Source organism: Schistocerca gregaria, chromosome 1 (genome assembly GCF_023897955.1).
Source record: "Schistocerca gregaria isolate iqSchGreg1 chromosome 1, iqSchGreg1.2, whole genome shotgun sequence".
Classification (NCBI taxonomy): domain Eukaryota; kingdom Metazoa; phylum Arthropoda; class Insecta; order Orthoptera; family Acrididae; genus Schistocerca; species Schistocerca gregaria.
Genome location: NC_064920.1, coordinates 547871310 through 547896327, shown reverse-complemented (window position 1 = coordinate 547896327; position 25018 = coordinate 547871310). Strand labels below are relative to the sequence as shown.

Below are 25018 nucleotides of genomic sequence, written 5' to 3'. Positions count from 1 at the left end.
CCCGCCAAGTACGAGGGCCTGATGGGAAATTTCGCCTGAAGCTATGCAGCCAACATCACATAACTCTTGTGCAGTTTCTTATTCAAGACAATTCTCAGCCGCATTCTGCAGGGGCAATGAAGATGCTTTTGCATCGTTTTCAATTGGAAAGCTTGATTAACCACAATACAGCCCGTAATTGTCTCCCTCTGAGTTCCAACTCTGCTCACATGAACCGCTGGCTATGAAGACAACATTTTGGCGCAGATAACGAACTGTAGGCCAGCGTAGAGAATTGGTGGAAAGCACTGGCGGCTGCCTAGTATGATGAGAGTATCAGAAAGTTGGTACAACACTACGACAAATGTCTGAGTCAGAACGGCGACTACGTAGAGAAGTAGCTGGAAGGTGTAGCTAACTGATACAAATAAAACATTTCTGATTTTCACTGTGGCTTCCATTTCGTGATCAATCGGAACTTACTTTCTGGACAGCCCTCGAATTTCCCAAGTATGGGAACGTATATATATTGATTTGAAGAAAGAGTGACACCTAGTGAATATCTAGAAAATTAAATATGTGTTGTTTGAACTAAAGTATCAAATTTGGCGTCAATAGTAAGACTAAGTAGATAAAATACTTACACAATTTCCTCGGGAACCAAAAATTCCTTCCCAAAACTTTCCACAAGATTTCCGTTTCCCCAAAAGTCCTCCCAAAAAAAATATCCTTCCCCAAAGTAACCAAAAAAAAAAATCCCATTCTGGAGACGCTGCACACGACTGTTGCAGATGTCTCCCCGTCCAGGGTGGGGAGACTCCTGCGCTTGTGCACGGTGGCCCGTGCGTACAAATGAGAGGCATGCATGAATTTTCACCATTGCATGCGCCCCCTTGCCTCTTCTTGCAACAGCCGTATACACCTAGCGCGCACGGAAGGTTACGCAGGTGTACACGCACTTCTTGATTCACGGACGACTGTGGCGTCAGGGACTGTATCTGGTCACAAAGTTAAAAGAAAATTAATTTCCTTTTCTTCTTTCAAAAGGCTAAACCCAATCTCTGCAACAGCAGCTTCCCATCTTCAACGGCCCTCTTGATCTCCACATATGAAGAACATCTCATCTCACACATCATATTTTGTAAACAGGATGTTCTCGGCCGTCCCTCGTTTTCTTTCCTATGAACTTGCCTTCGGAAAAGTTCTGTAGAAAACATCATGTGCAATTAACTGTCCAATGAGTTTTGCTTTGCACTTTCAGTAGTTCTTTCTTGTCTCCTATTTCTGTCAGAACCGACGCATTCGTTTTTACCGACGCATTCGTTTTTCTGTCAGTCCAGCTAGTTCTTGTAATTCTGCTCCAGAACCACATTTCCACAGATTCGAGACGAGATTTCTCCTACTTTGTTAACGTCCAAGTTTCACCTCCGTATGCCAGGACATGTCACACAAAGGTCCTTACAAATCTTTTATAAGCCTGGAAGCCGATCTAGGTGTTCAGTAGAAGGTTTTTCTTATTTCGAACGGCACTCTTTGTTTTCTTGAGACATCTGTTCTTTTCCTCCTCGGTGATACCGAGATAATGGTATTCGGTTTTTACAAATTGCTCGGTGACTACTTTTATGTCAGTCTTACCGCCATCTCCTTTCTTGTCTATAACCACGACTTTTGCCTCCTTGATATCTATTTTTAGTTTTAGTTTCGTTGTCCCTTATATAACATCTTAAGAATTTTTTTAGTTCTTTCTATGAGTCTGCCACTATTGCAATGGCATCTGCAAATCTGATGCGGTTAATATGAATACCATTAATTTTGATTCCAGTCTTCTTTTCTATAACTGTCATTATTACCTTCTCGACGAATTCCTTAAATAAGCAGCGTGACAGAGGGCACACCTGACTTATTCCCCACCTGATTTTTGCCTCTATTTTGCTACCATTAGTATCCAGTTTCCAGTTGAGTATACTCTCAGAATTAATCGTCTATCCTTCCACTCAGGACCTACTTTGCGCTTTGCTTTATATAGTAACTTCCAGTGAACGATGGGATGAAGAGATATGGGATAAATGCTGGGAGGAGGGGGGGTGGAGGGAGGGAGGGAGGGAGGGAGGGAGAGAGAGAGAGAGAGAGAGAGAGAGAGAGAGAGAGAGAGAGAGAGTGCGCATCTCTAGTTTCTACTTTTTCATAGTGCAGTTCCTCATTCCTTTAATTATTGCAATTGCGAATACATTTAATGTATGTATTTAATGTTCCTTTCAAAGGAACTTTGCGTCGTATTCGGAATAACAAAGGCACTGCAAAATCGAAATCAACGGAGCTGATCGCCTTGTTACTAAGGAATGCGCGTTAACGACTCATTTCTAGAGTTTCTGCGCATGTACTGCACGTAAAAGTGTAGGGCGATACCTAAGACGCTGTAGTTAAGAAACGTGAAATACTGCCTTTCACAGTGACAACTTTCAGAGCTGTTACTTCTTGTGCGTATTCTAAAATTGCAGACACATTACAAGGACGCTTCTCTACCAGGCACTCGATCACTTCATGTACCACAGATTAGTGTCGAATCCAGGATTGTGGTCTTGTGAGTGGTGGGTGAGCGGGTGTGCTCATAGAAATTTTGTATTACCGTGCCGTCTCCAAGTCCTGTGGAGTAACCGAAATTGGTTTTTTCGTCTGTTATACATAATGTTGTTGTTGTGGTCTTCAGTCCGGGGACTGGTTTGATGCAGCTCTCCATGCTACTCTATCCTGTGCATGCTTCTTCATCTCCCAGTACCTTCTGCAACCTAAATCCTTCTGAATCTGCTTGGTGTGTTCATCTCTTGGTCTCCCTCTACGATTTTTACCCTCCACGCTGCCCTCCAATACTAAATTGGTGATCCCTTGATGCCTCAGAACATGTCCTACCAACCGATCCCTTCTTCTAGTCAAATTGTGCCACAAGCTCCTCTTCTCCCCAACTCTATTCAATACCTCCTCATTAGTTATGTGATCTGGCCATCTAATCTTCAGCATTCTTCTGTAGCACCACATATAATATGAACTACAAAAGGGAGAAAATTTTCGAGGCCATTAAATCTGAAATCTAAGTTGCAAAGTAGTTGTTTTCATTATTATTAAAGGAAAACAAAAAATGGCCCAAATGGCTCTGAGCACTATTGGACTTAACGTCTGAGGTCATCAGTCCCCTAGAACTTAGAACTACTTAAACCTAACTAACCTAAGAACATCACACACATCCATGCCCGAGCCAGGATTCGAACCTGCAACCGTAGTGGTCGCGCGGTTCCAGACTGTAGCGCCTAGAACCGCTTGGCCACTCGGGCCGGCTAAAGGAGAAACAGATGTAGGCCTGGGGGGGGGGGGGGGGGTCCTGTAGCCCCATAACGTCCTCTCCCCCACCTGGATTCTCTGTCTTCGACGAATGTAAAAAATTTATCTCAAGAGAAAAACTTTATCGAGCTACTGAACTAGCCAAGGGAAGCGGGCACGATCACGTGTTTCGCTGAGATCTGGCCGTTTGAAAAGCACATTGCGAATCGCGACTAGTCTGTTCTTGTCTTCGATTCCTGTCGGCGCTTTCCCGCTGCAGTAACACTGCGTACTGAGTTGCACTGAACTCGTTTTATGCTGATCACTATCAGATTGCGTGTTACCGAAGCTCGGCGAGATTCTGGTTCGCATCGCGTAGCATGGCTTAACATATCGTTTATTGCATTTCCTGGTCGTCAATGTGCATTTGTCGACGCTCAACCTTGACGTTCATTGTCCGGTGAGGTGAACAGTTTTCGAGGCAAGGTAGAGAATTGGATTCACATTATTCCATCCGAATACTAGGACCCTTGAATCCGTTACGCCCTAGCCCACTAAAATGTTGTCAGCACTCTCTAATGCTTACGGGGTTCTTATTATTCAGTTCTTTCTCTTGTAGTGATCAATTATACGTTGTGTTTCATGGAAGGAGGACTGCATGCTTTATTATAGTAATGAGTAAAATTCAGATTAAATAATAATCACTTGAAATAATATTTATGAGGTTTATTCGTAGCCGCGTGCCACTGTTCTATGATTCCATTATTTTCACAGTATTGTGTGCATTTTGCAACCTAATAGAATTACAATATGTATTTATCCATACATTCTGCCGTTAGCAGGGAAACCGCTCTTGATGAACCACTGTTATAATCAATATGTACATTTCCAAAAACTGCAATAACAATACGCCTTAGCAATGTTTTCATGTTTTTCAACCAAATGCTGAGTTATCATCAGGAGATGCAGGGAGAGCTGAATGTATATCGCCTTATGTACGATTTGTTCGGTTCCCGTAGAAAGTATTGCTGGTTTTTTTCCTCTAAGAAATCATTCCAATGTTCATTCATGGTAGTTATTCTTTCGTGGTGCAAGATACGTTTTACTATACTCAAATATGTTCTATTACTTTTAAAATTGCACTCAAACAGCGTTGTTGTTGTTGTTGTTGTGGTCTTCAGTCCGAAGACCGGTTTGATGCAGCTCTTCATGCCACTTTATCTGGTGCAAGCCTCTTCATCTCAGAATAACTAGAGCAACCTACAGCCATCTGAATCTGCTTACTGTATTCATCTCTTGGTCTCCCTCTTCAATTTTCAGTCCCAACGCTCCCCTAAAATACTAAACTGGTGATCCCTTGATGTCCCAGAGTTTGTCCTACCATCCGATTCCTTCTTACAGTCAAGTTGGGCCACAAATTTCTTGTCTCTCCATTTCTGTTCAGTACTTCCTCCTTGTTGTTGTTGTTGTTGTCTTCAGTCCTGAGACTGGTTTGATGCAGCTCTCCATGCTACTCTATCCTGTGCAAGCTGCTTCATCTCCCAGTACCTACTGCAACCTACATCCTTCTGAATCTGCTTAGTGTATTCATCTCTTGGTCTCCCTCTACGATTTTTACCCTCCACGCTGCCCTCCAATGCTAAATTTGTGATCCCTTGATGCCTCAAAACATGTCCTACCAACCGATCCCTTCTTCTAGTCAAGTTGTGCCACAAACTTCTCTTCCCCCCAATCCTATTCAATACCTCCTCATTAGTTACGTGATCTACCCATCTAATCTTCAGCATTCTTCTGTTGCACCACATTTCGAAAGCTTCTATTCTCTTCTTGTCCAAACTATTTATCGTCCATGTTTCACTTCCATACATGGCTACACTCCAAACAAATACTTTCATAAACGACTTCCTGATACATAATCTACATTCGATGTTAACAAATTTCTCTTCTTGAGAAACGCTTTCCTTGCCATTGCCAGTCTACATTTTATATCCTCTCTACTTCGACCATCATCAGTTATTTTACTTCCTAAATAGCAAAACTCCTTTACTACTTTAAGTGTCTCATTTATAAAACTTTATATAGAAGAGAGTATTTATTCAGACCATTTTTCAGGATATATTTTAATATTGCCAACTATTTGTTTACAGCATACACTACATAAATACGTGTTTCGTAGTTTTTGCAGTAAAGTAATCAGCAGCAGTGTGTACAACCCTTTGCCAGCGATGCAAAAGTCGTAGAATACCCTCGACAGCGCCAGCTGCGTGGACTGTTCGAGTGGAGCGACGTATCTGAAGCGAAGGCCATGAACTGCGGTAATGCACTTCCCAGCCCCATCGCTCGAACAAACCAGACACAACTTGCGCCATATAAGCCCTAACATTTCCTGCGGAATGATGGCCGGTTCCCGTAGAAAGTATTGCTGTTTTTTTTTCTCTAAGAGAATCACAGATTGTGTTCCAAAAAAATGAGCGAAGCCGTTCACTGAATTCGCTTGAGAATTGTTACAGAGATTCGTCAGGCAATAGACCGCTCCACTCGATCAACACAACTGGCGTTACTAAGCCTATCCTAAGCCTATCCTACAACTTCCACGACGCAGGTGAGTGCTTTGAAGGACAGTAAACTTTGAAACAAGTATCTATTTAGTGTAAGTTGTAAATAAAAAGTTGCCATTATTACAGTTGCAATCCTCATATTTGCTTATAATCTGAACTTAAACAGAAGGTAAGTTGCTTACAAGCATATCTAGCTGGTACAGCATGGAGGGCAGTTATCGCTGAAACAACCGGTTTTGGATTATATCAGTTTTTTTTTTCAAAAATCAAAATGGTTCAAATGGCTCTGAGCACTATGGGAGTTAACATCTGTGGTCATCAGTCCCCTAGAACTTAGAACTACTTGAACCTAACTAACCTAAGGACATCACACACAGCCATGCCTGAGGCAGGATTCGAACCTGCGACCGTAGCGGTCACGCCGTTCCAGGCTGTAGCGCCTAGAACCGCTCGGCCACTCCGGCCGGCATCGGTTTTTTCCACACCAATTTAAACTGACCGTTAAAACCGATCAAAATAACCAGTTACTGAAATAACCGATTTTCAGTTTTTATTCCTATTATTTCCTTAATAAAGGGAGAAATCGAACGAAGATTGAAAAATTTTGTCTCTCGCAGTTTCAAGACACATAAGATCAAATTATTGAATTACATAGTCGTATAAAGAAAACGCAGCCCATTCGTCGTTTCCTGCTTCTCTCGAAAATTGGTAAGGACTTGAATACTACAAAAAAATCTCTGGTGTTTGTTACTGATTCTAATTTTTTGAAACTCTGCTCAAAAATCATGCTGTAATTGGGAATCAAACCACTATTTGAACATAACGAACAGTCAATGCTAAAAAGGGAAAACTGACGTTGAAGAACCCTGTTTTTCGTGTTAATTTGTCCGGCATTTTACGTAGACATGGGCAGAGATCAGCTACTTTCTATTTGTATTGTATCTTACGAGTGAATTGCTGTTAAGTTTTTAATTTATTACTGTTACCATAATTTTCTTCCGCTTTTATTGTTTCATAGAAATGACCAGACGAATCTTTAATCTTTTAAAGCAAGTGAAGCATTGTGCTTCTTTGCTAAATCACTTCGTAAAAATAGCGGGTGATCAAAAAGTCAGTATAAATTTGAAAACTTAATAAACCACGGGATAATGGAGATAGAGGGGTAAAAATTGACACACATGCTTGGAATGACATGGGGTTTTATTAGAACCAAAAAAAATTGCTAGAGGCATGAAAGACCTCTTGCGCGCGTCGTTTGGTGATGCTCTTATGCTCAGCCGCCATTTTCGTCATGCTTGGTCTCCCAGGTCCCCAGACCTCAGTCCGTGCGATTATTGGCTTTGGGGTTACCTGAAGTCGCAAGCGTATCGTGATCGACCGACATCTCTAGGGATGCTGAAAGACAACATCCGACGCCAATGCCTCACCGTAACTGCGGACATGCTTTACAGTGCTGTTCACAACATTATTCCTCGACTACAATTATTGTTGAGGAATGATTGTGGTGGTGGTGGTGGTTAGTGTTTAACGTCCTGTCGACAACGAGGTCATTAGAGACGGAGCGCAAGCTCGGGTTAGGGAAGGATTGGGAAGGAAATCGACCGTGCCCTTTGAAAGGAACCATCCCGGCATTTGCCTGAAACGATTTAGGGAAATCACGGAAAACCTAAATCAGGATGGCCGGAGACGGGATTGAACCGTCGTCCTTCCGAATGCGAGTCCAGTGTGCTAACCACTGCGCCACCTCGCTCGGTTAGGAATGATTGTGGACATATAGAGCATTTCCTGTAAAGCCTTTGTCTTACTTTGTTACGCTAATTATAGCTATTCTGATCAGATTAAGCACCATCTGTCGGACATTTTGTAAACTTTTGTATTTTTTTGGTTCTAATAAAACCCCCATGTCATTCCAGTCATGTGTGTCAATTTGTACCTCTCTATCTACATTATTCCGTGATTTATTCAGTTTTCACATTTTTGATCACCCGGTATTTCGAGACTCCGTTATTAGTGGAAAGTTGAAAACAACTCTTATAATCGGGACCAAATAAATACCGAAAATACCTGTTATTCCGAACTAGAATACCGGTATGAGTTTTAACCGGTTTATTCTTCCCATTCCTGTTTCTTACTTGAGATAGCAGTCAGCTGGGCTCTGTGCAGGGCGCTGCTGTACGATGCGACCGGATTGGCCACACTGTGTCGGCTGTACTCTTGTGTAGAGGTCTCGGATAGGCTAGATGAGGCAGCGCGGCAGTATCGACATCACCGCTAGCTGCAGTGGCCCTGGTCGGCTGAGAGTTATCGATAGGTAACGAGCGGGCGTAACGAGGCGCGCGACGGCCAATTGCAGCCGGGACGGGCCCTGCAGGCGCGCTGCGCCGTCATTACACGCGACGGCAGGCGCAATCCGCCCTGTGTCGCCCGGCAGCTGGCGTGCCGCGAACGCCGGCGCGCTCCCACCAGTGGACAAGGCACGAGGCTGGCGGCTTTATTTAACGGCAGCCAGCCGCACACCTAACAGCGGGCCTCGCTAAGATGTATGGTCGAGCACTTTGTCCGGGAGACATTGACCGTCTGCAGCATCATTTTAAGCAAGCATTCGTACAGTTCAGGTTGCGTGGGGCGTGATCGCTTTTCAATTATGCAGGCTTGCGCGAGGATGTCGATGCTCGAGCGTCTGCACCGAAAATGTGCACACTTCAAAATTGATTCAAATGTCTCTAAGCACTATGGGACTTGACAGCTGAGGTCATCAGTCCCCTACACTTAGAACTACTTAAACCTAAGAACATCACACACATCCATGCCCGAGGCAGGATTCGAACCTGCAACCGCAGCAGCAACGTGGTTCCGCACTGAAGGGCCTAGAACCGCTCGGCCACAGCGGCCGGCTGTGCAGGCTTCTACAAGCAAACGTCACTGAGAGCCAGTCTTCGCAACGGCACTAGTTGGTCCCATATGAAGAAAATTATTTACAAATGGCTGAAAGAGTTATTCGACTATATGGAAGACAGCCTTGCTTGACGGGTATTAAATCGAAATACAAAGAGGGATGTAGCATGCGTTAAACTTTTAACAAACTACACAGAAGGTGTCCCTGTCACATTCATTACACATATGGGACTACGCGTATGGAGCGATTTAAAAGGAACGACCATATAAAATTAATCACAGGAAAGGCAAATGCCAGACAAGGATTGATTGGAAGAATCATCGGGAAGTGTACTCCAACGACTAAAACCTCGTTCGATCGATACTAGACCACTGTTCGTCAGTCTGGGATTTGTACCAGATAGGATTGCTAGAGCAAGTAGAGAAGGTCCGAAGAAGAGCAGAGTGTATCGTCATAGGTCTAGTCTACATCTACACTACATTACATGGATACTCCGGAATCCACCGCGGAGGGTATCTTGTACCGCTACTTTTCATTTCCATTTCTATTCTACTCACAAACAGATTGAGGGGAAAAACGGCTGTCTATACACCTACGTAAGAGACCTAATTTCTCACATCTTATCTTCGTGATGCATACGCGCAATGTATGTTAGCGGCAATAGAATCGTTCGGCAGTCAGCTCCTAATTCCAGTGCTCTAAATTTTCTCAATATTGTCTCTCGAAAAGAACGTCAACCTGTCCACCGGGGATTCCCGAAGCATCTCCGCAACTCTCGCGTGTTGTTCGAACCCACGTGTGACAAATCTAGCAACCCGCCTCTCAATTACTTTGATGTCTCCCTTCAATTCGATCAGGTACGATTCCCAAACACTCGAGCAATACTCAATAATAGGTCGCACTAGCGTCCTACATGCGGTCTCCTTTACAGGTTTCATGATGATGATGTTTGGTTTGCGGGGCGCTCAACCGCATGGTCTTCACCACCCGTACAAGTGAAACCCTCTTTCCCAAAATTCTCCCAATAAACCGAAGTCGACTGTTCGCTTTCCTTACCACAGTTCTCAAATGCGCACAGTTTTTACACAGTCCATTTTCTTTTCACAATCCAGTCTAGTCACTCTCACAAATGATAATGATGATGAAACGATGACAACACAAACATCCAGTCCCCGGGCGGTGAAAATCCCCAACCCGGCCGGGAATCTAAACCGGGACCCGTGATCCAGAGGCAGCAACGCTAGCCCCTAGACCACGAGCTGCGAACTCCTTTACAAGTGAAACCCTGTTTCCCAAAATTCTCCCAATAAACCGAAGTCGACTGTTCGCTTTCCTTACCACAGTTCTCAAATGCTCACCCATTTAAAATCGCTTTGCAACGTTACGTCGAGACATTTAAACGATTTGACTGTGTCAAGCAAGACATTAATAATACTGTATCCGCACATTACAGGTTTGTTCTCCCTGATTATCCTCATTAACTTACATTTTCCCGCAATTAGATCTAGGTGCGAATCATCACAGGAACTACAAATTTTGTCTAAGTCGTTTCACTGTTAAAACTGCGAGAGTGTATATTCCTAGAAGGACTGACCAGTACATCTCGCGACAAAGCCTCGAAAGTACGAAGCTATTTGGAATGTAAGGTCCGGTCGCTAGCAAAATGGAAACCACTGTGGAAATAAAAAATGTTTCGTTTGCAACAGTGACGTATTTCGTTCTAAAGACGGACAAAGAAGCTATTAAACAAGTGGTCAAAATGTTTTTCTCATCAGTGTACATCTGCGTTTGTACGCTGTAACTCAAACTTGCGGTGTATGGAGGAGGGTACTTTGTATACCGCTGGCCTTTTTTTTTTCCTTGTCTTGTTGCAGTCGCAAATGATGCGCGGAAAGAACCGGTGTTTGCAACCTTCTCTACATAGTCGCCGCTCCGACTGAGACATGTGTCGTAGCGTTGTACCGACGTCAAAGAAGACAGCCTCCTGTGCTTTCCGCCAATTCTCTATCCTGGTCTGCAGCTCGTTGCCTGTGCCAAAATACTGTCTTCAGAGCCAGCGGTTCGTGGTAGCAGAGATGAAGCTCAGGGGAACCAATTACGGACTGCATTGTGGGTGATCAAGCGCTTCCCATCCAAAAGGCTGTAAGAGTGTTTCCATTGGCCCTGCAGAGTGCGGCCCAGAAATATCATTGAAAAGGGAACGGATAACAGTTATGTTATGTGGGCCACATGACTTCAGGCAAAATATCTCACCAGACCCCCATATTTGGTGGGAGACAAAATGCTTTAGGCATCTATAAGTGCCCGCTGTGCGCTAAAAACCGAAAATATCGACATGACGCCATCGTGGGGCATGCCAGAGACACTGCTCAACTCATCTGTGAAAAGCTTCATTGGCTTTTCACTGTAGTTTCCATTTCGTGCCCAGTCGGACATTACTTTCCGAAATAAGCCTCGTAACAGTAGAGAGATTCGAGGTCACACGGGTTTTACCGACACCGACTCTTTCCGCGTATCATTTGCGAATGCAACAAGACAAGGGAAAAAAAAGAGATAGCAGTATACTTAGTACCCTCCTCCATACACCGCAAGTTGACTTACAACGTATAGATGCAGATGTACACTGATGAGAAAAAACATTTTAACCACTTGTTTAATAGCTTGTTTGTCCGTCTTTGGAACGAAATACATCACTGATTCTGCTTATCAGGCATCCCATAGTTTGTTGATCGGTTTCTGGAGGTATGTGGCATTAGATGTCTACGCACAACTCGCGTAATTCGCATAAACAATGAGCCGCTGATTTGGGTTCCATATGATTTAAATCACGCAAATTTGGTTGCCGAGACTTCAACGTGAGTTCACTATAATGCTCCTCAAACCACTGCAACACGGTCCTGGCTCCGAGATACGGACAGTTATACTGCTGAAAGATGGCATCGCCTGCGGAGAAGAAATCAAGCATGATGGCATGCAGATAATGGTTCGCAGCTTTCAGGGTGTCTTGGATTACTAACAAGTGTCCCATGGAAACGCAGGAGAATGTCTCCCACCAGGCTGCGACCGTGGCGTGCTGCACGTTTCGAGCTGCCGTTCACCTCGATGACGGCGTTTGTGGAGATGACCAGCGACCTAGTGTAGCAAAAATGTGATTTACCCAAAGAGCTGACAAATTTCCTTTGATCGACTGTCGAATCCTGATGGTCCCGTGTCCACTGCAGTCGTAATTGGCGATGTTGTCAACATGTGAATACTGAGGGGTGGTCTGCTGTGAAGCTCTACCTTCAGCAATCTATAATGAACGATGTCCCCCAAAAAACTTGCGCCTGCACCAAGATTGCGCTCTTTTGGCAGAGATGCCACATATCGCTATCTATCCTACTTCACAGGTAGATAAGCCTCCGAAATCCACGCACTGTTAAGAGCCGTGCCAGCCATTTAGTCGCAGTTTTACTGCCCTACGTCTTCCCATAGGTGCTCACGATAGTAGCGCGTGAACATTCGACCAGCTTCGCCGTTTCCGAGATACTCGCTCACAGGCTCTGCGTAATAATAATCTACCCTTTGTCAAAGTGCTTATCTCAAAGGGTTTTCCCACTTGCCGCCCATATCTTCGCTAGTGTAATTCTCCGTCCGTGTCTGCTCCGCTTGCATACCTTTCTTACCACGTCACTTCCCTCCCATATCTTTGCTAGGGTAATCCTCCGTCCGTGTCTGCTCCGCTTGCACACCTTTGTTACCACTTCATGTCCCTCCTATATCTTCGCTAGAGTGATCCCCCGTCCGTGTCTGCTTCGCTTACATACCTTTGTTACGACGTCAATTCCCTGCAACGCCACCAAGCGGCATCCAGCGTCGCGGTAGGCAGTGGTCGTAATGTTTTGGCTTATCAGTGTATATATCAGAGTGTGAAGTCACCGGCGTCTCATCTCGATTGATAAGAGAAGAAATACAGCCCTTGCGAGATGGGACAACGCGCGGCTGAACACCTCTGGGCTCAACAAGTAGTTTTTCTGTTGTTGCTTTTGGCCGCAAGGAAGTGCGGCAATCGTTAGAAAGGAGTCTGCAGAGGTGGTCGGTCGTGAACATTCGGTTGGAGGAAATGTTCGAAAGATCGCCAAATAGTGTAGTGAAGTTTACAGTAAACTGTCGAAAGAGTATTGTACAGTAATCCGTAGTTATGCAAATATGATTCTGTCTTGCGAAAACACAAATTCATCTCTCTACACCTTCTCGTTTAATATCCAGTCCTTGAGCAAAAACAAATTATTCTTGCCTAACAATCGAGGCAGAGCCATATTTCCATAACCGAAATTTGGAAGCAAACACAGATAACAAGTAACTTTCAGCCACAAAATGAATAAATAATTTGCAAGTAGGAAATGTCTCCAAGATTGAAAAACTCATAAAAATTGAAGTTTTATTCCAATCTGGTTGCATAATTTTGTTACTTTACTTATATAATAGCTTTCGACAAACGGCATAATGAACTAATAGTGATATATCAGATCATTGTGCTTAATGAACTCCTTCCAACTGATTTTCAAAGAATAGTGTTTCAAAATGGTTCAAATGGCTCTGAGCACTACGGGACTTAACATCTGAGGTCATCAGTCCCCTAGAACTTAGAACTATTAAAACCTAACTAACCTACAGGCATCACACACATCCATCCTCGAGGCAGGATTCGAACCTGCGGCCGTAGCGGTCGCGCGGTTCCAAACTGAAGCGCCTAGAGCCGCTCGGCGACTCCGGCCGGCTAATAATAATAAAATACTCCATAATCGACAAGAATCGGAGCAATTATCAACGAAGTGAGCAAGGCAAGCGAGCTCACAACAGATACACATGTGGTCATGGAAAAAATTATCACGGATTACGTGAGGTAAAGAAAATTGCAGGTATTTATTAATCTAGGACAGAAAGAGATGAGGCACTTACGTAAGTCGAAACTAGAGTAATACAAATGTGTATAGATGCACAATTCATATTTCATAGCTCCTACTGCCCCCGAGAAGTCACAATATTACTGTGTCTTTCATACAGCGTTACAGCTTATCTTGCTTTTTAATCAATGGTGTTGCGAGCGATTGGAGGTTTAAATAAGTTTATCCACTGATGCTGAAATCATTATGTCTACCCATCATGTGGACATATCTTCCAATCACATAGTAACATAAGTAAGTTTTTGTATCATTCATTAGTCTTGAAACCACATGTTTCATTTCTTCAGTCTGTCTTCCTCTCATGTCTTTCGCGTGATAACGAAAAGCCGGTCCATATGAGCTCAACGTATTCGAAGCACAAACTGATGCTTTCACATGCCTTAATAAATAGTTACCACCACAACTTTGACTAAGAATGAAATTAAACTTCCGTTCCTCTTTTTTCCTAGCAGGGACACATCCTTAGGTAGATGTCTTCATTGTGGCACACGATCTCCAACACAGAAAGAGTAACAGAGTTAGGATGTCAACGGGTCATTGCAAGACATACTTAGCCGGGCCAGACCTCCGAATCCCAGGAATATTCCGAGTAAATCAATTTCACAAGAGAGAGCCAGGAGAAGAAACTGAGTTCCCACGACGATCATGCCGCACAGCTGCCGGTTACCAGAGAGAATATCTGAAGTACGCCGTGTGAAAGAGGCACAGAGCAAAGCGGCGACATGGCAATTTATCCTCTCTCTCTCAGTACCGAACGCTTCGCTCCTCTGCATCAGTCGCAGACGCCATTAGCTGACAGCAGACAGGGAGCTGGGCCGGCTGCTACTATTGGGTAATCATTCCACCATTTCGAAAATATAGACTTTGGGAAGGCCAGCAATGTGTGTCAAACTGAAGGCTGCAGCTGGAGCGGTACAGCGCACTGCTTCTCTAGCGGCACCACTAAAGCGAGATCAAACACACAGCTCGAGAGTCATAGCGTGGCTGAAGAACCACATACCAGACGGGTAGTCGCAGGGCAGCACAGAATTTTGCAGGAAACAATCACGCAGAGTTACCCTACGAAGAGAGGCTTCTTCTTCTTCTTCTTTTTCTTGTGCCTTTGTGCCGTACAGATGCCGACCCGACATGGTAAGAACTGACTTGGCGTGGTTAACTTATGGGGTGGCGGGATGTACTTCCTGTTACGACTCCTTTACCCCCGGGACGGAAGATGGGTACCCCAACTGTCTACGTGTAGTGTCATCCACAGGAAAGTGAGCCAAAGTCTTCCAAATGTTTGGGAATCGTGTAACTGAGGCGGGAGTGGGGTACCAGACCGGTATTCATCTAGTGGAACGTGGGAAAGAATAGAGGTACGCTTATCGAAAGCTTTTCTCCGAAGAAGTAAGTATGAGTAAGAATTTGACATTTTGGAGTCTTTAAAGCTCTGTGCTCTACATAATTAATTTCCTCGTATGGTGTCTATGGATGAGGCAGGTTATCGATTCTGCGACCGATACCAGCAGGAAATTCAGCCTCACTTCAGCCTAAATTGAGAGAAAACTACTGTGTCTGCCGAAACCAACAAGCTCATGGGCCTGCGTCAAGGTACTTTTGATTAAACAGTAATCTCCTTCATACTCCAAAAGCTACATGTCCTTTGCAATAGCGAAAAGCAGGCAGCCCGATATACTACTGACAGGCTCTAGTGGAACCCCGAAAACGGGAAGACAAGTCGTTCCCTACACAGTAACAGTACAGGCGCTGATCCATGCCACCACGGGTGTTGTGAGCGGGGCAGAGGTAAACATATAGTATGTGATCAATAAGTTTTTCATATTAGGTGCATTGTGCTGCCACCTATTGCCAGGTACTCCATATCAGCGATCTCAGTCGTCATTAGACATCGTGAGAGAGCAGAATGGGGCGCTCCGCAGAACTCAGGGACTTCGAACGTGGTCAGATGATTGCGTGTCACTTGGGTCATACGTCTGTACGCGAGATTTATACACTCCTAAACATCCATAGGTCCACTGTTTCCGATGTGATAGTGAAGTGGAAACGTGAAGCGACACGTACAGCACAAAATCACATAGGTCAACCTCGTCTGTTGACTGACAGAGACCGCCGACAGTTGAAGAGCGTCGTAATGTGTAATGGGCAGACGTCTACCTAGACCATCACACATGAATTCCAAACTGCATCAGGGCTCCACTGCAAGTACTATGACAGTTAGGCGGGAGGTGAGAAAACTTGGATGAGTAAGAATTTGACATTTTGGAGTCTTTAAAGTAAATGCCAAACGACTCCTCGCTTGGTGTATGGAGCGTGAACACTGGACGATTGAATAGTGGAAAAACGTTGTGTGGAGTGACGAATCACGGTACACGATGTGGCGATCCGATGACAGGGAGTGGGTATGGCGAATTCCCGGGGAACGTCATCTACTAGCGTGTGCAGTGCCAATTGTAAAATTCGGAAGCGGTGGTGTTATGGTGTGGCCGTGTTTTTCATGGGAAGAGGGGGGGGGGAGGGGGGGAAGGGGAGCGGCTTGCACCTCTTTTTGTTTTACGTGGCATTATCACAGCACTTTCTTGCTTCTCACTGTTAAAGAACAATTCGGGGATGGCGATTGCATCTTTCAACACGATCGAGCACCTGTGCATAGTGCACGGCCTATGGCGGAGTGGTTACATGACAATAACATCCCTGTAATAGACTGGGCCGCACAGAGTTCTGACCTGAATCCTATAGAACCCCTTTGGGATGTTTTGGAATGCTGACTTCGTGTCACGCCTCACCGACCGACATCGATACCTCTTTTCAGTGCAGCACTCCGCGAAGAATGGGTTTCCATGCCCCAAGAAACCTTCCAGCACTTGATTGAGCGCACGCCTGCGAGAGTGGAAGCTGTCGTCGAGGCTAAGGGTTGGGCTAACACCATATTGAATTCCAGCATTATCGATGGAGGGCACCACGAACTTGTATTCCATTTCAGCCAGGTGTCCGGATACTTTTGATCACATAGTGTAATTCGATGGCCGAGCAACTGAGTGTCAGTCAAGCATACTACTGACAATTGGGCAACTGTAAAGCGTGTACCGTGTGGTGTAAGACACTGAAATGTTCCAGATCGTTCACAAATTCTCTGGGGTTTCATAAAACAACTACCGTACGCAAAAACTATGCAGATGCGACCTAAGTCTATGCGTCAATGCGGAGTGGACGATTTGTCGTCGGTTCTTCTTCTAATGCATGTAGACCTTAGCACGTGTTACGAATAGAAAAACCTGGAGGGATGTTCTATTATCTGGTATGTGTCATTTTTCTGTAAGTCTTGTAGTTTGCACACAGTTGTCTTCTGAAACCACAGAGGTACTTATGATAACCCTCTATCTCTGTTGCAATAATGACTGCGTGGAAGATGCGGTTTATTATACACCTTATTTTAGATCTTTATGACTATGCTATGCTGATTATATTTATATGTTTTGACGATGCCGTTATGGCCTAATCACTTTAGGACATGGAGTAAAAAAGATCTGTGGATGGTTCATTACGGACTGAAACCGGTCATCGTCTAAAGAATTCATATTGTGATCAAAGACTGAAATAAAAAACGTTTGTTCCGTTAAATGGTTCGCACGCTGACACTTGTTGATAGCCCAACACTGAAATCTGCAACAGTTTGCGGAAGGGGTGCACTTTCGTCACTTTGAACTATTCTCTTCAGTCGTCATTGGTCCCGTCCTTGCTGGATCTTTTTCCGGTCGCAGAGATGGGAGATCCCCACTTCATCGCTACCGCGGAGATGCTGTGTCTCATCGCTCCCGCGCCGACTACAAGATCATGTTCAAACTCACTTACATCTTGGTAACCTGCCATTGTAACAGCAGTAACAGATCTAACAACTGCGCCAGACATTTTTCGTCCCTATACAGGGTGTTACAAAAAGGTACGGCCAAACTTTCAGGAAACATTCCTCACACACAAAGAAAGAAAATATGTTATGTGGACATGTGTCCGGAAACGCTTACTTTCCATGTTAGAGCTCATTTTATTACTTCTCTTCAAATCACATTAATAATGGAATGGAAACACACAGCAGCAGAACGTACCAGCGTGACTTCAAACACTTTGTTACAGGAAATGTTCAAAATGTCCTCCGTTATCGAGGATACATGCATCCACCCGCCGTCGCATGGAATTCCTGATGCGCTGATGCAGCCCTGGAGAATGGCGTATTGTATCCCAGCCGTCCACAATACGAGCACGAAGAGTCTCTACATTTGGTACCGGGGTTGCGTAGACAAGAACTTTCAAATGCCGCCATAAATGAAAGTCAAGAGGGTTGAGGTCAGGAGAGCGTGGAGGCGATGGAATTGGTCCGCCTCTACCAATCCATCGGTCACCGAATCTGTTGTTGAGAAGCGTACGAACACTTCGACTGAAATGTACAGGAGCTCCATCGTGCATGAACCACATGTTGTGTGGTACTTGTAAAGGCACATGTTCTAGCAGCACAGGTAGAGTATCCCGTATGAAATCGTGATAACGTGCTCCATTGAGCGTAGGTGGAAGAACATGGGGCCCAATCAAGACATCACCAACAATGTCTGCCCAAGCATTCACAGACAATCTGTGTTGACGACTTGATTGCACAATTGCGTGCAGATTCTCGTCAGCCCACACATGTTCATTGTGAAAATTTACAATTTGATCATGTTGGAATGAAGCCTCATCCGTAAAGAGAACATTTGCACTGAAATGAGGATTGACACATTGTTGGATGAACCATTCGCAGAAGTGTACCCGTGGAGGCCAATCAGCTGCTGATAGTGTCTGCACACGGTTTACATGGCACGGAAACAACTGGTTCTTCCGTAGCACTCTCCATACAGTGACGTGGTCAACGTTACCTTGTACAGCAGCAACTTCTCTGACGCTGACATTAGGGTTATCGTCAACTGCACGATGAATTGCCTCTTGTGTCCTCGTCGTTCTAGGTGTTCCTCAGTCGCGAGTTATAGGCTGGAATGTTCCGTGCTCCCTACGACAGCGATCAATTGCTTCGAACGTCTTCCTGTCGGGACGCCTTCGTTCTGGAAATCTGTCTCGATACAAACGTACCGCGCCACGGCTATTGCCCCGTGCTAATCCATACATCAAATGGGCATCTGCCAATTCCGGATTTGTAAACATTGCACTAACTGCAAAACCACGTTCGTGGTGAACACTAGCCTGTTGATGCTACGTACTGATGTGCTTGATGCTAGTACTGTAGAGCAATGAGTCGCATGTCAACACAAGCACCGAAGTCTACATTACCTTCCTTCAATTGGGCCAACTGGCGGTGAATCGAGGAAGTACAGTACATACTGACGAAACTAAAATGAGCTCTAACATGGAAATTAAGCGTTTCTGGACACATGTCCACATAACATATTTTCTTTATTTGTGTGTGAGGAATGTTTCCTGGAAGTTTGGCCGTACCTTTTTCTAACACCCTGTATAGGTGTTGCCGACCGCAGCGCCGTATTCTGTCTGTTTACATATCAATGTATTTGAATACGGGTGCCTACATCAGTTTCTTTGGAGCTTTAGTGTATATAGCGCTTGCAGGTGGGGCTACTGGCATGTGCATCTCTCGTCGCCCCAAACGCATGCTCCAAATTTCGCCTGATTTGGATGCTTCCTTCAGGGTGTTCCGTTTTCCGTGGGCAGCAGCGTATTTCTGTGGCAACAGAAATATCTTACTAATGCGCGGAGCTTCAGGATGTGGGAAACAATCTTCAGGCATTTATCCACTAGCGCGTTAACCCTTTGGCCCAAACACACAGCACACAAAACCTACCAGATTCCAACAGCAAATATGCCCCTAGGATTGGAATGACGTTTCTAATTTAGACGAACTCATGAATGTAACTTAGTGCACTCCGCGAACATTTCGATCCTAAGAGGTCCATAGGAGAGATATCAGTGCAGTTTCTGCCACAAGTCGTTGAGAACAAAATTAACAGTGTGAGAGTTGTCCTGTAAGTAGAGTGGTTAGTGTAGCAGCGTGTGGGCGACGCTCTGTCAGCGCGAGAGCGTGCCGCGAATGCACGGGACCGGCTCATGCCCATCTGCATTCCTCAGGATATGGCAGTGCGCGGAATGTTATCTCACCCGGCACGCGGCTCGCCGGCTACTGGTGTGGGCTGGCACCGCAGGCGGCGACTATGTTGTAACCAAGTACCTGCAAAACAAAACGCCGCGGTTACAACAACGGACAATCTCACTAAGATGCACAAACATAACTGTATCCCTGACAAGGGACCAGGAAAATTTACTGTGCTTTATCGAACTAAATTCCTCTCCAGCTCAAAAAATGATTGAAATGGCTCTGTAAAGTATGGGACTTAACATCTGAGGGCATCAGTCCCCTAGAACTTAGAACTACATAAACTTAACTAACCTAAGGACATCACACGCTTCCATGCCCGAGGCAGGATTCGAACCTGCGACCGCAGCGGTCGCGCGGTTACAGACTGTAGCGCCTAGAACCGCTCGGCCAACCTGGACGGCTCCAGCTTAAAAAGATATTTAATGAACTATCTACTAAAACAACAATAGTGCCCACCTTTCTGCAGTACTCTTCACTTACCCATTAACTGCTAAGTATCCTTCTGTTCCATCAGATCTTCCTCGTTTCCCAATGTCTGTCTCACTTTCTCTGCCTCAGAACTCTTGTAATAACATCTCAGTTATATACACACATGAACACATTTTGTTTTTCCTACGGTCACTATTATTACTGCTATTATTACACAGTAAAAACAGCGAATGAGGTCACTATGCTGGAAATCGTATTTTACTCTCCTAGAAATGGAAAAAAGAACACATTGACACCGGTGTGTCAGACCCACCATACTTGCTCCGGACACTGCGAGAGGGCTGTACAAGCAATGATTACACGCACGGCACAGCGGACACACCAGGAACCGCGGTGCCGGCCGTCGAATGGCGCTAGCTGCGCAGCATTTGTGCACCGCCGCCGTCAGTGTCAGCCAGTTTGCCGTGGCATACGGAGCTCCATTGCAGTCTTTAACACTGGTAGCATGCCGCGACAGCGTGGACGTGAACCGTATGTGCAGTTGGCGGACTTTGAACGAGGGCGTATAGTGGGCATGCGGGAGGCCGGGTGGACGTACCGCCGAATTGCTCAACACGTGGGGCGTGAGGTCTCCACAGTACATCGATGTTGTCGCCAGTGGTCGGCGGAAGGTGCACGTGCCCGTCGACCTGGGACCGGACCGCAGCGACGCACGGATGGACGCCAAGACCGTAGGATCCTACGCAGTACCGTAGGGGACCGCACCGCCACTTCCCAGCAAATTAGGGACACTGTTGCTCCTGGGGTATCGGCGAGGACCATTCGCAACCGTCTCCATGAAGCTGGGCTACGGTCCCGCACACCGTTAGGCCGTCTTCCGCTCACGCCCCAACATCGTGCAGCCCGCCTCCAGTGGTGTCGCGACAGGAGTGAATGGAGGGACGAATGGAGACGTGTCGTCTTCAGCGAAGAGAGTCGCTTCTGCCTTGGTGCCAATGATGGTCGTATGCGTGTTTGGCGCCGTGCAGGTGAGCGCCACAATCAGGACTGCATACGACCGAGGCACACAGGGCCAACACCCGGCATCATGGTGTGGGGAGCGATCTCCTACACTGGCCGTACACCTCTGGTGATCGTCGAGGGGACACAGAATAGTGCACGGTACATCCAAACCGTCATCGAACCTAACGTTCTACCATTCCTAGACCGGCAAGGGAACTTGCTGTTCCAACAGGACAATGCACTGAGGCGCCAGGTGGAAATGGCATGGCAAGCCGTTCCACAGGACTACATCCAGCATCTCTACGATCGTCTCCATGGGAGAATAGCAGCCTGCATTGCGGCGAAAGGTGGATATACACTGTACTAGTGCCGACATTGTGCATGCTCTGTTGCCTGTGTCTATGTGCCTGTGGTTCTGTCAGTGTGATCATGTGATGTATCTGACCCCAGGAATGTGTCAACAAAGTTTCCCCTTCCTGGGACAATGAATTCACGGTGTTCTTATTTCAATTTCCAGGAGTGTATTTACTTGCCAGACATTTCCCAAGCGTTTAGAATTGCGTGATGTATCGGAAGGTAATTGGTGCAGATCACGCTAAAATGGCTTTTTGTAATAGTCGGATGGATATTTTATCACTGCCAGCTAACATTTTGGCACCGCTCCCAGTTGCCGAGAACAGCTGCGACCACTTCTATTGGTCTGAAGTCGAAAGTTCTACAGTTCCTTGGCGTGCTCGTTTTCGACAATCTTTTCTGGCTTACGGTTCCACCAGTTCTTTGCCATGGGCAGTTAATAATTTTGCTGAATGTCCAGAGCATCATTCGTGCTACAGCATTGTGCCTCAGCTTGTAATCAATCCGGGCGATCTTCCTGTAACGGCTGAAGATGTGGTCAATTGTTTCCTCAGCTTTTCTGTCGAGTCTGCAACTATTGAGTGTTCAGCCGATTTCCCGAGTTTCGTTTTGATGGCGTCAATTACGATGACCTTTTTCTATACAGTAAATGTCAGTCCTTCAGTTTCTTGCTCGCCAAGACCAGGTATTTTCTTTAACTATTGTGTCAAATAGATCATGTAATGATAGGTCAGCGCAGGAAAATAGTGAACGGCACCTTAGACCGATGACGAGTAGAGTGTGGGGCAGACCATCTCCTGGTGCAAGTAGAACTAGACATGGAAAAGTTCAAGTTTGCTTTGAAATTCAGTGTTTGACGTGGCAAAACTAAATAGAGAGGGAAAATGTCAAGAGTTTGAGTTACAAAGAAATAACCGTTTCGCTGTGCTAAAAAATGCAGATGATGTGAAAGACGTGGAGAAAGTGTGCCAAACTGAGAAGACAGGCGTGACAAACGCTGAGAATAAAGTACTGAGTTAAAAAAAAAGAAAAAGAAAAAAAATCCGGGAAGATGAAGATGGTTTAATCAGGAATGAGGAGATGTAGATAAGAAAAAATGGTTCAAATGGCCCTGAGCACTATGGGACTTAACTTCTGATGTCATCAGTCCCCTAGAACTTAGAACTACTTAAACCTTACTAATCTAAAGACATCACACACATCCACGCCCAAGGCAGGATTCGAACCCGCGACCGTAGCGGTCGCGCGGTTCCAGACTTTAGCGCCTAGAACCGCTCGGCCACCCCGGCCGGCTGTAGTTAAGAGCGGGAGGAAGCACGTGAGTTATGGCTACAGGATATACACTGAAGAAAACATATCTACAAACGCACAGACACACATCAAGACTAAGGAGAACTGAAGAAGAAAGACACATCATGAAAATTCTTGAAAATATAGAAATGAGTAGTCGAAACCTCGAAAGTGGCAGATTTTCCCAAAAGCTGATTGCTGATGCGACACATGGTTCAAGTCCCCGCCCGGCAGTCCTGATTTAGGTTTTCCGTGATTTCCTTTAATCGCTTCAGACAAATTCCTGGGTGGTTCCTTTGAAAGGGCGCGCCCGACTTCCTTCCCCATCATTCCCTAATCCGATAGGACCGATAACCTCGCTGTTAGGTGCCCTCCCTCGAATCAACCAACCGACCATCGTGCACTGAAGAAGATAAAATGCTGGCCAACCCTTAATGCCTTGGAAGTTACCCGTTTTTGGGCGAAAACAATTTAATTTAACGTTTGGTAATTCAAAAATGGTTCAAATGGCTCTGAGCATTATGGGACTTAACATCTGTGGTCATCAGTCCCCTAGAACTTAGAACTTCTTAAACCTAACTAACCTAAAGACATCACACACATCCATGCCCGAGGCAGGATTCGAACCTGCGACCGTAGCAGTCGCACGGTTCTGGACTGCGCGCCTAGAACCGCGAGACCACCGCGGCCGGCTTTGGTAGTTCGTCTATCCTTAAATGTATCTGTGACTGTTTACTCTTATACAATACTTATAACTGTATACTAATTATAATGCGTGAAAATGATTTAATGGAAGAAAGTGATATAATTACGGTCATGTTTATCTATTTCTATGATTAAATGAGTTAATCTCTATGGTCTATGCACACGTGTTTATAACTGTTAAGCTTTTTCTTACCTCCATCGTGATCGGTGCCTTTGACAAGAATAAAAATGAAAAAGCGACCACCGGAGTTCTTTTGACACTGGCTCTCGATTTTTTTACAAATGAAGTGAGTCATCCGTTGAAAACCAGGTCTAATTGTAACAAACAAAGGCGAATGCGTTATGTGTTGGTAAATAAAGACAACGACGCCATTGCAGGCGCCGGCGATGTACAGAGGCACCAGACAACAGGCTGCCGTGATTAGCGAGTAATGGCCATCCTAAATTTTATTTGGTGTTAATCCGGCATGAATATTAACTGCTCGTTAAACCTTCGGCCATCGACCGCGTCCGACACGTGTTCCGGGAACGTTCCCATGCCGGCTTCCGAACTCAAGCGAAAGACGCCAGATCACCCCGCACGTAGGAACCTGTTCCACGCCTAGTAAACAATATTTCTGAAGGCACAAAAAATTACGCTCCACGAAATATGAATGCTAATGGCACCAGGCCCACGTGACGAGCTTCGGAGCAACACACACACACACACACACACACACACACACACACACACACACACACACACACGGGATGCCTCTGCACCCTATTTTCTTACTGAGGTCACTTTTACTCCAGTCATCGTTACTGACAAACCATAGTGCCACCCAGGTCGGCTGTATAGTAGCAACACAAAATGGAGACCTCTACAGCGCACATAGTTTTACATCCAAGACCTCTGAATACTACGCGGAGTAAGATGCCGCATGGTGAAACACTGAGGATCGGTTTTCACCTCAGGGGGTTTTCGTCGCGTCCTCAAATCGCTTGAGCAAATGCACAGAGGTCTGTCTTTCCGCACGATTTCCTATATTTTCAGAACATTTGAGTGACTTCCGGCAGTCACAGATCGACTAAGACGATTATTATCGTACGTATGATCGTATGGTGTGTCTCATGAAATTTGTGTCTGGAGTGAGGATTTCTTAGTAGGAAGAACACAACATGTTATCCTGGCTGGAGAGTCATCGACAGATGTAGAACTGCCTTAAGCCATACCCCCAGAGAATAGTGTTAGGAACCTTGGTGTCCATGTTGGGTAATAATGACACTGCAGACATTATTAATACTAACCTCAGATATTTCTCAGATGATGCAGAAATCGATAGTGAAGTTCCATCTGGAAGAAGTTGTGCAAATATTCAGTTAGATTTTGGTAAGACCTCAAAATGATGCAAATATT

The 25018-nt window shown here is 45.3% G+C and overlaps 1 protein-coding gene across 6 annotated transcripts in view; it reads right to left on the bottom strand.

Annotated features, from left to right (window-relative positions):
- LOC126355963 (uncharacterized) overlaps positions 1 to 25018 on the bottom strand; it is a 628239-nt gene that overhangs the window by 124809 nt on the left and 478412 nt on the right. For 3 of the 6 annotated variants that reach the window (XM_050006573.1, XM_050006605.1, XM_050006613.1), the window contains one exon: positions 19842 to 19911. The exons of the other annotated variants lie outside the window; for them this stretch is intronic. The gene's annotated coding sequence lies outside the window, so the exon portion shown is untranslated. The remainder of the gene's footprint in view (positions 1 to 19841; positions 19912 to 25018) is intronic. 6 annotated transcript variants of the gene reach the window in all.